Source organism: Rattus norvegicus, chromosome 17 (assembly GCF_021556685.1).
Source record: "Rattus norvegicus strain SHRSP/BbbUtx chromosome 17, alternate assembly SHRSP_T2T, whole genome shotgun sequence".
NCBI lineage: Eukaryota > Metazoa > Chordata > Mammalia > Rodentia > Muridae > Rattus > Rattus norvegicus.
The window spans coordinates 12221171-12233863 of NC_141550.1; the positions used below are offsets into that span (position 1 = coordinate 12221171).

The 12693-nt window shown below is 46.1% G+C and overlaps 1 long non-coding RNA gene across 1 annotated transcript; it reads right to left on the reverse strand.

Annotated features, from left to right (window-relative positions):
* Positions 1 to 311: 311 nt before the first annotated feature.
* Positions 312 to 2517, reverse strand: LOC108353155 (uncharacterized). The gene is made up of 2 exons (XR_015641476.1): positions 2367 to 2517; positions 312 to 880 (listed from the first exon to the last, which is right to left on the reverse strand). It is a non-coding gene; the product is annotated as an uncharacterized LOC108353155 (long non-coding RNA).
* Positions 2518 to 12693: the final 10176 nt, after the last annotated feature.

Consider the following 12693-nt stretch of genomic DNA (forward strand, 5'->3'; position numbering starts at 1 on the left):
TAGGATCAAAGTTGTACCCACATGCTTGTTTTTAAAGTTCCAACTCATGTTAACACTTTAGCCATATAATTCAGGACCCATAACACTTCAGTTAATGAGAAAGTATCAACCCAGGTCCACACCCTTAATCACAACACCCGATAGGCAAAGGCAGGAGGATTTCTGTAAGTTGGAGGGCAGCCTGCTCTACATAATAAGTCACCGGCCAGCTGGAGCTACATAATGAGACCCTGCCCAAAATAATCATCAACCCAATTGACATAAAATAAAAGAAAGTTACTCGAAGCATCAAGAAACAAAGACACTTAATACCCGGGAACACATTTTTGTTTTTTAAATCATGAATTAGAAACTCAGATTGGAAAATGAAGAAGATCGGTTTGGGATTTCTTCAGAAACACAAAACTGACTAAAATCACAGGCAGATGCTTGTGTTGGCAGAACCTAGCACGGCACCAAAAAAAAAAAAGCTGTCTTCAAGAATGGTGGTGACATCACTCACCCTGCGGGAGAAACAAGCTAGAGCAAGGCTGGGCTCCCCCTCAACGAGGAGCGGAGGAGCAGTGCTGCACACCAGGAGGGGCTTGCGCAGTGGCACAGGTTGCCACTTGCTACAGAGGCAAGCTTTGTCTTCCTCTGACCCTTGCTCTCATTCTGCTACCCAACAACGTTCAGGGCTTCCCTGATGTCATCTTATGAGGACGCTTCTCTGTGAGCAGCAGGAAGCAGTTGCCTGTCGCAGACTTGGAGTCGATCTGCTCTGAGTCTGTGTGGATGCAGAGAGCAGCCCAGCAGACCCTTCTATGGCTCCTCAGGCTGTCAGCGCTGGCTCAGATCCACCCACAGCCAGTTCCTTCAGATTGTCACTATCACACTGACCCTGTGAAAAGGAGGAAAGCATGGATGTGTGGAAGCTCAAGTGCAGAAAGTCTTACCCACTTCCTGGATTTTGGAGGGTCACAAGTTAATACAGTACCAGGAAATTAACAACCTTCTATGTAAGCCGAGGTGAGACCGCATTCAGGACAAAACTCTATAGCTGCGGGAAGGGCAGAGTTGTCCTTGATATTGCCTGCAGGGCAAGCAGATGGACAGATCCCCCCCCCCCAGTCCCTGTGCAGAAAATGTTACTGACACGGGAGAGGTGGCTTTTGCCGCTGGTATGAAGGGAAGGGCCTTGGTGTTAGGAGATAATCGTGAACTATCTATGAGGGACCCAAAGCTACGAGTGTCACCGCTCAAAGTCAGAAGGGCCACAGGCAGATGGAGGCAGGGATGGGCCTGGTGTGACCAGAAACTAAGGAATGCTGGAACAAATTTGAGAACCTATAGGGAACACAGCCTGATGCATCCTTCAGTTCTTCCTCCCCTCCTCTTCTTCCTCTTCCTCTTCTTCCTCCCCTCCTCTTCCTCCTCCTCCTCCTCCTCCTCTTCTTCCTCTTTCTCTTCCTCCTCCTTTTTGGAGAAGGGTTTGTTTGTCTGTGTTTGCTTCATTTTTTTAGATAGAATCTGTCTTTATAAACTTTGTATCGGGCTGGAGAGATGGCTCAAAGGTGAAAAGCACTGACTGCTCTTCCAGAGTTCCTGAGTTCAAATCCCAGCAACCACCTGGTGGCTCACAGCCATCTGTAATGGGATCTGATGCCCTCTTCTGGTGTGTCTGAAGACAGCGACAGCGTACCCATATATAGTAAATAAGTAAATCTTTAATAAAATAAAATAAGTAAACCTCATATTGCAGATTGACCTGCAACTCAAAGTCCTCCTGCCTCTTGACAGCATGGCCTCTACCCCTGTCTCAACTCCTTGACTCCATCCTGTTGAGAGTAATGTTGAGCTCCTGGGCAGCAGGGCTGTAAGGAAGACCATTTCTACCTTACAATGGAAGACGTGCAGGAATTTACTATGGCAGCAACAGGGACCTAACAGATGTATACCAACATGATGTCCTCTCTCATTACCAAATTAAATTATGGGCATTTTTTAAAAAAAGCTAAAACATAAACTGAAATGGGTGTTTAGAATTTGTTCTTCTGATTTCATTTGACATCTCTCTTTAGGTGCTGGGAGTGGGCTTAGTGGGAGAGCCCTTGCCTAGCAGGCAGGAAGCTCTAGGTTACACCCCGGTAACGCAAACCAGGTGTGGGGGTACACAACTGGAATTCCAGCTCTTGAGACGTGGAGGCAGGGAATCATCCTCTGCTATTACTGACTATAAGGCCAAGCTGGGATAAATGAGACCCAGTCAAGAACTAAAAATGGAAACGGGGAAAATAAAGACGAGAGGGGAGGGAGGGAGGGAGGGAGGGAGGGAGACAGAGACCGAGAGATCGCCCCTTGATGCAGGAGGGCATGTAAAAGCTGACCTGTGACCTCATCATTTTCTCGATCGTGTTCTCTGCTGTGCAACTTATCACCCCTGAAAGATGCTGGAGACTGAGCACAGCGCTTTCGCATTCTGTCCCTGTGACTGCTTATGAGCCAGTACTTATTTCAAACTTCTTAGGAAGTTACAGAGACTCCTCAACTGGTCTGTTGGCATTCCGTGCCACAGTTACCTGGCAACAGCCAGGTGTGCCTGACTCACTATACAAGGGGCTGCTTGCCCCTCCTCTTCTTCTCTTACCCTCCTCCCCCTCTCTCTTCTCTCCCTGTCTCCCCCCCCCACCCCACGTGTTCATGGCTAGCCTCTCCTCTCTCCCTCCCTCCCATCTTCCCTCTCTGCCTTTCTCTGTCTCTACTACCCGCTCAACTCTCTTCTCCATGCCCTAAATAAACTCTATTCTATACTATACAGTCCTGTGCTGGTCCCTCAGGGGGAAGGGATGCCTTGGCGTGGACCCGCTAAGGCACCCCCTTCCCCTGCACCATACCGCGTGTCCACCAAACGTATCCCTGGCTTCTTTTTCTTTTTTTATAAAACACAACACCCACCCCAAGCCTCGTGTTGAGCTGAGTTGAACAAGCAGGGAATGAGACAATTCTTCTGGTTCCGCGGAAGGGAGCACCGGTAGTAATTTTAGGAAGCACTGAGAGTTTGAAGATCTCTCACAGGGTAGACAGGAAATGGGGCCTGCGATGACCATGCGGCAATGATTGGGGATGCAAGAGGGTCGTTCTGTCTTCCCTGCACTGAGGTCATCGTGGTTGACAGAGCAGTTTTCATACTTCGGAGCTGAGACAGTAGAATAAAGGCAGTCCTGCCCCAACATGACCCAGCCTTTCCATCAGAGATGACAGGGTCTTACCTGGACAGGACAAGAGAAAAGGCCTGGGGTCTGATCACACAGAGCCTCCAGGGGGAGAGGGCCTACTTTCCACAGTAACATACAGAAAACAGAAGAAACCAGTAATGCCAGTCCCCAAAAGGAAACAAACAAACAAAAACAACTACTGAGCTTGGAAGGAATACAGTATATCAGAAAAGAATATCATACTTCTCTTTTTTCCCTGAGGTGGATACCTGTAGAACCACTTAGAATATTTTTTTAAGATTTATTTCATGTTTGTCTATGTGTATGAGAGACTATATATATACATCGCATTGCAGTGTTCATCGAGTCCAGAAGAGGGCACTGGTTCCCCTGGAACTACAGATGAAGCTGTCCCTGTGGGTGCTAAGAACCAGTCAGGTCCTCTGTAAGCCCAGCGCTTGTTCTTACCTGCTGATCCTCCTCCGCAGCCCCGACTACTTAGAATTTTGTTAAGACTCTATCCCTAACTTTGTCCAATGATTGAATGCTAGTCATGTTCTGTAAAGTACCCCCAATGTTGTTTGTGTGTGTGTGTGTGTGTGTGTGTGTGTGTGTGTGTGTGTGTGCACATTGAGGATGCGTGTGTGTTTATGGGCATGTGTGCACATGCATGCATGCATATGTAGAGGTCAGGGGACAACCTTGGGAATCATCATTCCTCAGTGCCTTCCTCCTTGGTCTTGTTTTTTCTTTATTTTTTGAGTCAAGTTCTCTAAATAACCTGGAACTCATCAAACAGACTATGCTGGCTGGCCAGTGAGCCCCACAGCATCTGCCTGCATCTGCACAGTGCTGGGCATCTGTCCGCGTCTGCGCAGTGCTGGGTCACAAATGCTATAAGATACAGTTGGTTTACATGGGTTCTGGAGACTGAACCTCAGGCTGGTAAAGCAAGTGCTTCACTGAGTGGGCCATCCACCCAGCATACAAATGTTCCTCTTCAAGCTACCCATCCCTCATAGTCCAGATTCGGTTTTAGACACCCTGTGTACAAAACGGACACAGACTTCCTACTCAGTGGGCGTATATTCAAGGAGGACTAAACAAGCAAAAATAGTAAGCACTAGAAACAAGAATTATGGTTTTATAGGAAGCAACAAAGGAGAGAAAGAGTAAATGGCATTCAAGCAGACTTTAAAAGGGGTTGAAGAGCCAAGGCATCAAGAAAGTCTTCGGATTGCACTTGGTGCGACCATGTCAGAGAAAAGCGAAGACCCATGTTCTGGAGTATGGAGAGAGACGCGGCATCTACAGGAAAGAGAAAACTGTCTTCAGTGGAAGAAAGGTTGTTTCATTCCTGTTACTACTCAAACAAAACAAAGATCATGACTACCTTAGGAGAATACAGATGGCCAGGGAAGGACTTCCACAGTGGTGCACTGGAAAACCTTGATAGCTGGTTTGGTCCCACCAAACGTCTAAAGAGGGACCAGTTCCCATCCTCACGATGCTTCTACATTTCTTTGCCAAGGTTAACATCATGCGAATAGCAAACCAGAAAATGATGAGGGAAGGTGGAAAGGACCAAACAAACAAACCAACAAACAGAGCCACCACAAGCTAAAATCCCCCAACGATACAAAAATCCCTAAACTTTAGAAGAATAATGTAGCAGGCCTCTGGAATACAAGGCTGGTTCAACTGCCAAAAATCGTCAAGGTGCTGAGGGAGATTTACAGAATGAAGAAAAATGTTCCTCTCTCAGCAGAAGTAGAAAACACATTTACCAGTATCAACACTCTTGTGTGATACACTTCTTGGGTGATGAAGTGTGTAAGGAAGGTACTTCAACATTATTAAGGCTGTGGAAAACAAGCCCATAGCTAAGACCCTGTTCAATGACAAAGTTGGAAGCATTCCCTCCAATTCGGGAGAAAGACAAATCTGTCCACTCAATGTTTCTATCCACGGTACTGAAATCCCTAACCAGAGTAATCATACGAAAAGAAGGAGAAAAAGGGAGGAGGAGGAGGAGAAGGAGGAGGAGGAGGAGGAGGAGGAGGAAGAAAGGAAGAAAGAAAGAAAGAAAGAAAGAAAGAAAGAAAGAAAGAAAGAAAGAAAGAAAGAAAGGCATTAAAAGCAGAAAATAATGGTGTTAAACTTTATCTGTGTGCGGGTGGCCATATATGAGTTTGGAGTAAAAGGGGTTGCATTTCAGACTACGAATTTTATCTTTTATTTAATGTATTATGTATAGCATTTTGCCTACATGTATGCGGCAGACCTGAAGAAGGCACCAGATCCCATTACAGATGGTTGTGAGCCACCATGTGGTTGCTGGGAATTGAACTCAGGACCTCTGGAAGAGCAGCCAGTGCTCTGCTTACTCTCTGAGCCATCTCCCCAGACCCAGACTATGAATTTTTAAATCATTACAACTAGGCTCAAGTCTCTATTCATCAAAATAGCAACTATACAACCAGTACATCCTTGCCAATGAGAAAGGCTTGTTCACTCCTGTATTGTAAAAATCCCTGCTTTGGAATTTGATGGACACTTGAAAAAACTTTCTACAGCTTGCTGGTTGTGTATTCCCTGAAGAAAGCCATCAAGGTGCTTGAAGGAGTGGTCAGTTGGTGAGAGGTTAGAGGAATACAGTAGGTGAGGCAGACTCTGTACATGTCCACGTGAGAAATTTCCTTTATAACTTCAGATCTACTGCAGTACTTAGGCTTGTGCACTGCCACAGATTCCTGAGGGATGGGGGGCTGTGAAAGGTACCCTGATTCCTGTTCTAGATAGGTTGAATCCCAGGGGACCCTGAAAGGGACAGCAGATGCATTCCCAGTCTCCCAGATCAAGGTCTCACTAGTTGCAGCTCCCCACAGACCCCTGTAGAGAGGTTTGAGACAGATCAGTCACATAGGGCAATGCCCCAAGCTCCTCCTCCACAGGTGAGGACATGTCCACAGATCAAGCTCAAGACAGATCAGACATAGAAGCAGGACCACACCCCCAAATATGTAGATGAGGTCTTCCCAAGCTCTCGGACCAATAGGAAGTACCTGCTGTCAGACACTGATCCATCCAAAAAATGTATTTAAGAGTCGTGTTCAGGATTAAAAGTGTGCAGGAATCATTCCATCATCTGAGAGCTTCTGTCATAAGAGCTGTAACACCACCACTTGGGAAAGAGATCTGCTTTCCTGAAATGACCACAAGAAGCTCCCCTGCATCCCTCACTGGCTAGTCAGTCCTCTGATGGCTCAGCCCAGCGGGCAACTGAAGCACCAATGGCAGAAAGGAGAAGGACCAGCAGAGGGGGCGGCGAAAGCTGTTACCCCTCACTACCTGGGCTCGAATCCACACACCTAGCTAAACTAGATCACGGTAGAGACACCCCCTCTCCCAGGCCGAGCCCTACAGATTCCCAGAATTCCTCTCTCGAGCCCTGGACAGCAGAGACTTTCTCAGTCTCCCTTGACACCTTGGGATGAAATGTAACCTTAATAGAGTTTGATATGGAATTATTAGTCCATGTAGTCAACATAGAAAACTGGAATAATTTACACCATACACACTCTCCGGTGGGTAGGCTCCCCAGCTCTCTCCCAGGATCTGGGCTCACAGCCCTATCTGTTGGGTCACCTCAGCCTGCCAGTCCCATCTCCTGTGACGGACAATCACAAGCCTGCACTAGGGTCAGGGAGTGTTGTGCCCAGTACTCCCCCCCCCCCCAAGCCTCTGTCCCCGAATTCCATTCTCTTTTATCCTCTCTCCTTCTGATCTCACTCTTCCACGTTTGGGAAAATGCACTGCAGACTGCAGGACACTGCACCAAGCTGAACGGAAGGCTTGAAGCACGGACATCAGGTTTATCATTGGAGATCATAGGACATCATTCGTCTCGTTTGCATGAAGTAAATAACTAAATGTCTTTTCTCAAATGCATAAACGGTTACAATTCACTTAGCCATTGTTTCCTCATTGACGGGACATCCAGTTATCATCACCTTTTGCCCATCCCCATACTGGCATGGGGCTGGTTACAGACTGTTTAATTACTGGAGTGTCTTAACTTGCCAGCCACCCGAGTAATGAATGGCACGAAGACCTTTTTATTAATTACAAAAGTTGGGCTCAGCTGGCTTCTTCCCAACTAGCTTGTATAACTTAAATCAACTGCTTTATACTAATTTATAATCTGCCACGTGGCTCGTTATCTCTCCTCAGTACCAGCACTCATTTCTTCCTCCATTTCCGGCTAGTAAAGCCCTTGCCTGACGCGTTCCCAGAGTTCCTATCTCTGCCGGATGTCCCGCCTATCCACTCCTGTCTCACTATTGGCCATTCAACTCTTTATTAAACCAATCAGAAGGTGCCTTAGGCAAGTGAGGAAGGATAGAGACACAGCTTCACCCAGTATACAAAAAGATTGTTGGTTCCAACAGGTCAAGTTGCTGGCTTGGTCAGCAGCATTCCGTTTTCATAAAGCAATAGCTGTGACTACTCCAGCCTGTGATTGGCTGCGTGTCCCAAAATCCTCATAAGAATGACTAAGTCAAGTAGAACAAGTTGTTCTTCTGTGACCAAAACACCAGATCTACCAAGTACAGGTCAGACCTGACAAGAGTCAGACAGGGCAAGTTCTGGGTAGAACCACGTGACCACTGTTCAACCCGTGGCTTTGGATTTCATTGTTGCCAGAAGGCCAATGGATACCCAGGCATCTCCCACGGACAAGATGAAGTGGGCAGGGCAAAGGAGAAGAGAGATCTTTAATTCAACTGTAGCCTGTTTCTCAGGAAACTATACAAGTCTCACAGGGCAACTTTGCTTAAATCTGATTAGACAGAGCTAAAGTGGAGGACCTCTTTTGAAGAGAGAGACAATTTGCAAGGTCGAGGATGTCACCACCGGGAAAGCATCGGGAGCGTTAACAATTCAGTAGGTGAGTGCATGCTGGGTGATGAGCGAGGTGCGTCATGACATTGATGCTTTCGAGTCTGAAAAGAAATCCAATCTTTCTTTTAAATGGGGTGCACATGCTTGCTTAGCATGCCCTCAGGGAAGCTAGCTGAGCCCTTGGTTGTTAGCCTTTCGATGTTACATTGAGTCTGAGAACAGAAGAAGATTTTCCTTTAACTCATTAGCGATGTTTGCCAGTTCTGTCCGAGTAGCTCGATTCTCCACAATCCAGTCAGGAGTCTCTGAACAACGGGGCTGTGTTCTGAGACAGCGTCATCTCTGTACGAGCTTCACAGTGTGTTTTCACAGAACGGAGCTGGGGCAGGCACTGGATGTCCCCTCTCAATTCCGTCAAGACATGCAGAACCACAAAGTGTTTACAGCTGCTGCTAGCAGCTGAGGCCCACTGTTTACAGTAAGTTCTGCTTTTAGGAGGAGGACGACAATAAAAGACTTGAAAGGGAAGTAAAACATCAGCCAGGAGCTGGGAATGTGGCTCAGTTGGTAGAAAGCCTGCCTGGCGTGCGTGAAGCTCTGACGCCCCATCCCCACCTTTGTATCAGGCATGCTCTACATATCTGTACTTAACTAGCGCTCGGGAGATGAAGACAGGAGGATCAGGAGTTCAGTGTCCTCCTTGGCTACATAGCAAGTTTGAGACTAGTCTGGGCTGCATGAAACTTAAAAAAACAAAAACAAAAACAAAAACAAAAACAAAAACAAAAACAAAAAAAACAAAAACAAAAACAAAAACAAAAACAAAAGAAACAATTAAACTATAGTTTCCTGTCAATGTTCTGTACGCAACTGTATGCTTGTGCTCCTGACTGGAGACACAGTTAGGGATTTTAGATTAACACTAACTTATACAGACATATATACACTGACACACACAAACATACACACATACACTGACATACACTCATATGCACACATGAAAATACACATATACATACATGTATATACATACATTGACACACTGACATAATACACACATACACAGACACACAGACATACACACATACACTGGCACACACTCATATGAACACGTGCACATACCCACAAACATATACACACACAGACATACACTCATGCAACACATGCACACGCACACACAAGAGGGGGAATTTGATACTGACTTTACCATGGCTGTGACAACTGCACAGTCATGTTACAGGCCCATTGTCATACATGTTTCCTCAGTAACCATGATGCCACCATTGCTCTTATAACACTGACGCACTGTCCTATTTCTGATGTGAGTCGTGCCTCTTATTTCTGCTATAAATCTTTAGGGGGGCTTCTGGGGAGATGACTCAGTGGATACGTGCAGTTGCCGCACAAACCTGTTGACCTGAGTTCAAATCCTTCCAATAGTAAAAAAAAGTAAAAGCCAAACATGGCAGCACGCTCTCACAGTTCCAGTGCTGTGGAAGTGAACATACCATAGTCACTGGGGCTCGCTGACCAGGCTCCAGCCAGGTTCAGACAGACTCTGTCTTAAGAGAGTGAGACAGAGAGTGACAGAACAGGACACCCAATGCCCTCATTTGGCCTGCATGCAAATATGGGTGCACACACCTGCATGGACATATGCATGTGTGCATGAGCTATGCATGTGTGCACGAGTGCACACACAGTGTTATCCGATACCATAGACTTAGTCAGTTTCCTGGTGTTAGTCACCATCTCAAATTCTGCTGTTTCTCTCATTATAAGTGTCAAATTGTAGCAGATTGAAAGTCATATACATTTTAACTCTTGATACTGTGCTGTCTTAACTACACAGAAGGGAGGGGGCCCTCTCTTCTTTGTCTAGGTTTATTTCATTGACAACTTTAACAGTTTCTACCTACACTCACTGAGAGTAAGATCGACCTATTGATTTCTGTATCTAACGCTCTTTTCCCATTTGACACCAGGTTTCTGCTGTTGTCCTAGAGTCTGGTGTTTGATTTGTTCCATTCGCTGCAGTTAGGATGTGGGGTAAAAGTGTATCTTCCCTGAAGGTTCTGTTCTGCACAGATCAGCTGTAGAGTGAGGTGACACAGCTCCTCCACTTTGCAGAAGCTGAGCAAGGACAGTTTTGAATCATATTAATTGAACAGCTAATTACTCCGAGTCTTCTTGAAGTGTTGTTGTTGTTGTTTTGTTTTGTTTTGCAAACCAGAACATCTTAGACACTTGGCAATCTTGTTTCCTCTCTTCTTCTTTTTTTTTTTTTTTATTTGCTGGAAGAAAACTGAGAATTTCCTCCTCCTGTTCCTTTTTATCTCATCACCATTTGAATCACACCTCTGGTGCTAGATTAATACTCTCTGTTGGGTGCACTTTCTCTCTCTCTCTCTCTTTCTTTCTCTCTTCTCAATCAAGCTATTAAACCTGTCCATTTCTGTAGCCCATGCAAGGAAGTACTATAGTGTTGAGTGATGGCTCCCCCTAAGATTGGTCCATGCCTTGATCTCAAGAATTGCTTCTCCCAAGCCCACCCCCACAGTGACACACTTCCTCCAACAAGGCCATACCTTCTAGTAGTGCCACTCCCTGGGCCAAGCATATGTAAACCATCATATCTGCTGAGAGGAGAAAACACTGGCCAAAGCCAACCTATGGATGGGAGGGGTTTCCTGCATTGTATATGTCTCAGATCACAGCCCATCCCTTGAGAGAAGTCTGGGTAGGTTTTTGAGCTGAAGGCAGGGATCTGGAGGCAGGAACTAGAGCAGAGGCCATGGAGGGGTGCTGCTTACTTGTTTGTTCCCCCTGGCTTGCTCAGCCTGCTTTCTTATAAAAGTCCAAGACCACCAGCCCAGGGATGGCTCCACCCACAGTAGACTGGGCCCTCCACAGACATGGAGTCAACTCCTCAACTGAGGTTCCCTCTTCCCAGAGGATTCCAGCTAGTGTCAAGTTGACAAAAAAAACAAAAAAACAAAAACAAAAAACAAAAACAAAAACAAAAAAACAAAAAAAAAAACACCCAGCATGCACAGGATGCTACACGAGGCTACACCCAGCTAACACGAGGATGTTAGATAATAAGTGTTGGTCATGTTAAACCCACAAGTGTCCCCAACATGAGATGAACCAAAGGATTGGAACACAAAGGGAAAACTTAAGCCAGAGGACTTGGTGGCCAGCAGCCAAGAAGGCTAAGCACTCGAGGCAAATAGAGAGCAAGAAGAACCAGACATTCTCCAGGAAGACAGTGGCCCTGCTGGTGACAGCAGATAGAAGTCAGTCAGGCAGTGTACAACAACTACTCTTAGAGATTCTTTTTTTTTTTAAGATTTATTTTATTTATTATATATAAGTACGCTGTAGATGTCTTCAGACACACCAGAAGAGGGCATCAGATCTCATTATAGATGGTTGTGAGCCACCATGTGGTTACAGGGATTGAACTCAGGACCTCTGGAAGAGCAGTCAGTGCTCTTAACTACTTAGCTCTTCCACAGCCAGAGCCCTGGAATTGTAGGAGGGGCTCTGGCTGCTGCTGTTTGAACTTCTTGTTATCTTTGGATAAAGATGATAACACTTGGATCAGCTGTCGTGCCCAGAAGCTATGCAATGAGAGGGTTCACCTCAACACCTTGCGGGGGGTCGGGGGAGGACAACTGGACCCACCCTCTCCATGCCTCATGCCAGTTCCTGTTAATTCATATATATCAGATTGACATTTCTGTTATGTCTGTAGTGTTTTGAGGACCTGCCTTCTCTCTCCTCGGTTCCCGCCTGTGAATCTGTAAGAAAACCAGTCTAAACCCATTGCAAGTTTCATTCCTCAGAATCAAAAGACAGGAACCCATAGGCTCCTGACATAAACCCCACCTGAGGTCAAAGGGAAAGCCCGGATGAACTCAAACACACCCCACTTTCCCCATATCAGCGCAGCCAACTTGGTTTTAAGCCTGGACTTCAGAACTGTAGAGACACGTTCCTAGAATTCATCGTCACACCAAACTTGTGAGGATTCCTGGCAAAGCCTCCCAGTTTCTTCTGGATCTAGGGTATTATTAACTTTGCCCTATTGCATTCCCAGACCAGATTTTATCAACTCTTGCCTTTTACTTTATACACTTTTGAATTTGTTTATCTTTTAAAAATGTTGAAAGGTCCAAGCAAACTCCAACTCATTTGCTTCCAAAGGCTTGCGTCTCTGTATATGGACACGGTAAAGTCTCTGCCAGCCATTTCACATGGCTCTGACAGCCTGTCACACTACCGTGCAGAAAAGCCTAGATAATGAGGGGTCAGTGATGTGCAGGGCTACACTATGACAGGACAGTTTAGCTGTGTGTATCTCCTGTCTTCTATTTATATCCGAACCTTGCTAGGACCTTAAAGATGGAGCTAGGGGAGTAGCATCACTAGACCTCTTTGTGGGCCTCCTCTTCCCAAAGGGACCACACTGATTAAACCAGCTTTCTCTGCTTCTCACTGCCCTGAGTGTTTAATTGGCCTGTTGAGGACGGTGGTCCAGCCTAGCTGGCTGGAGCTGTCAGGGCTCTGGCTCTGATCCCGGCAACAA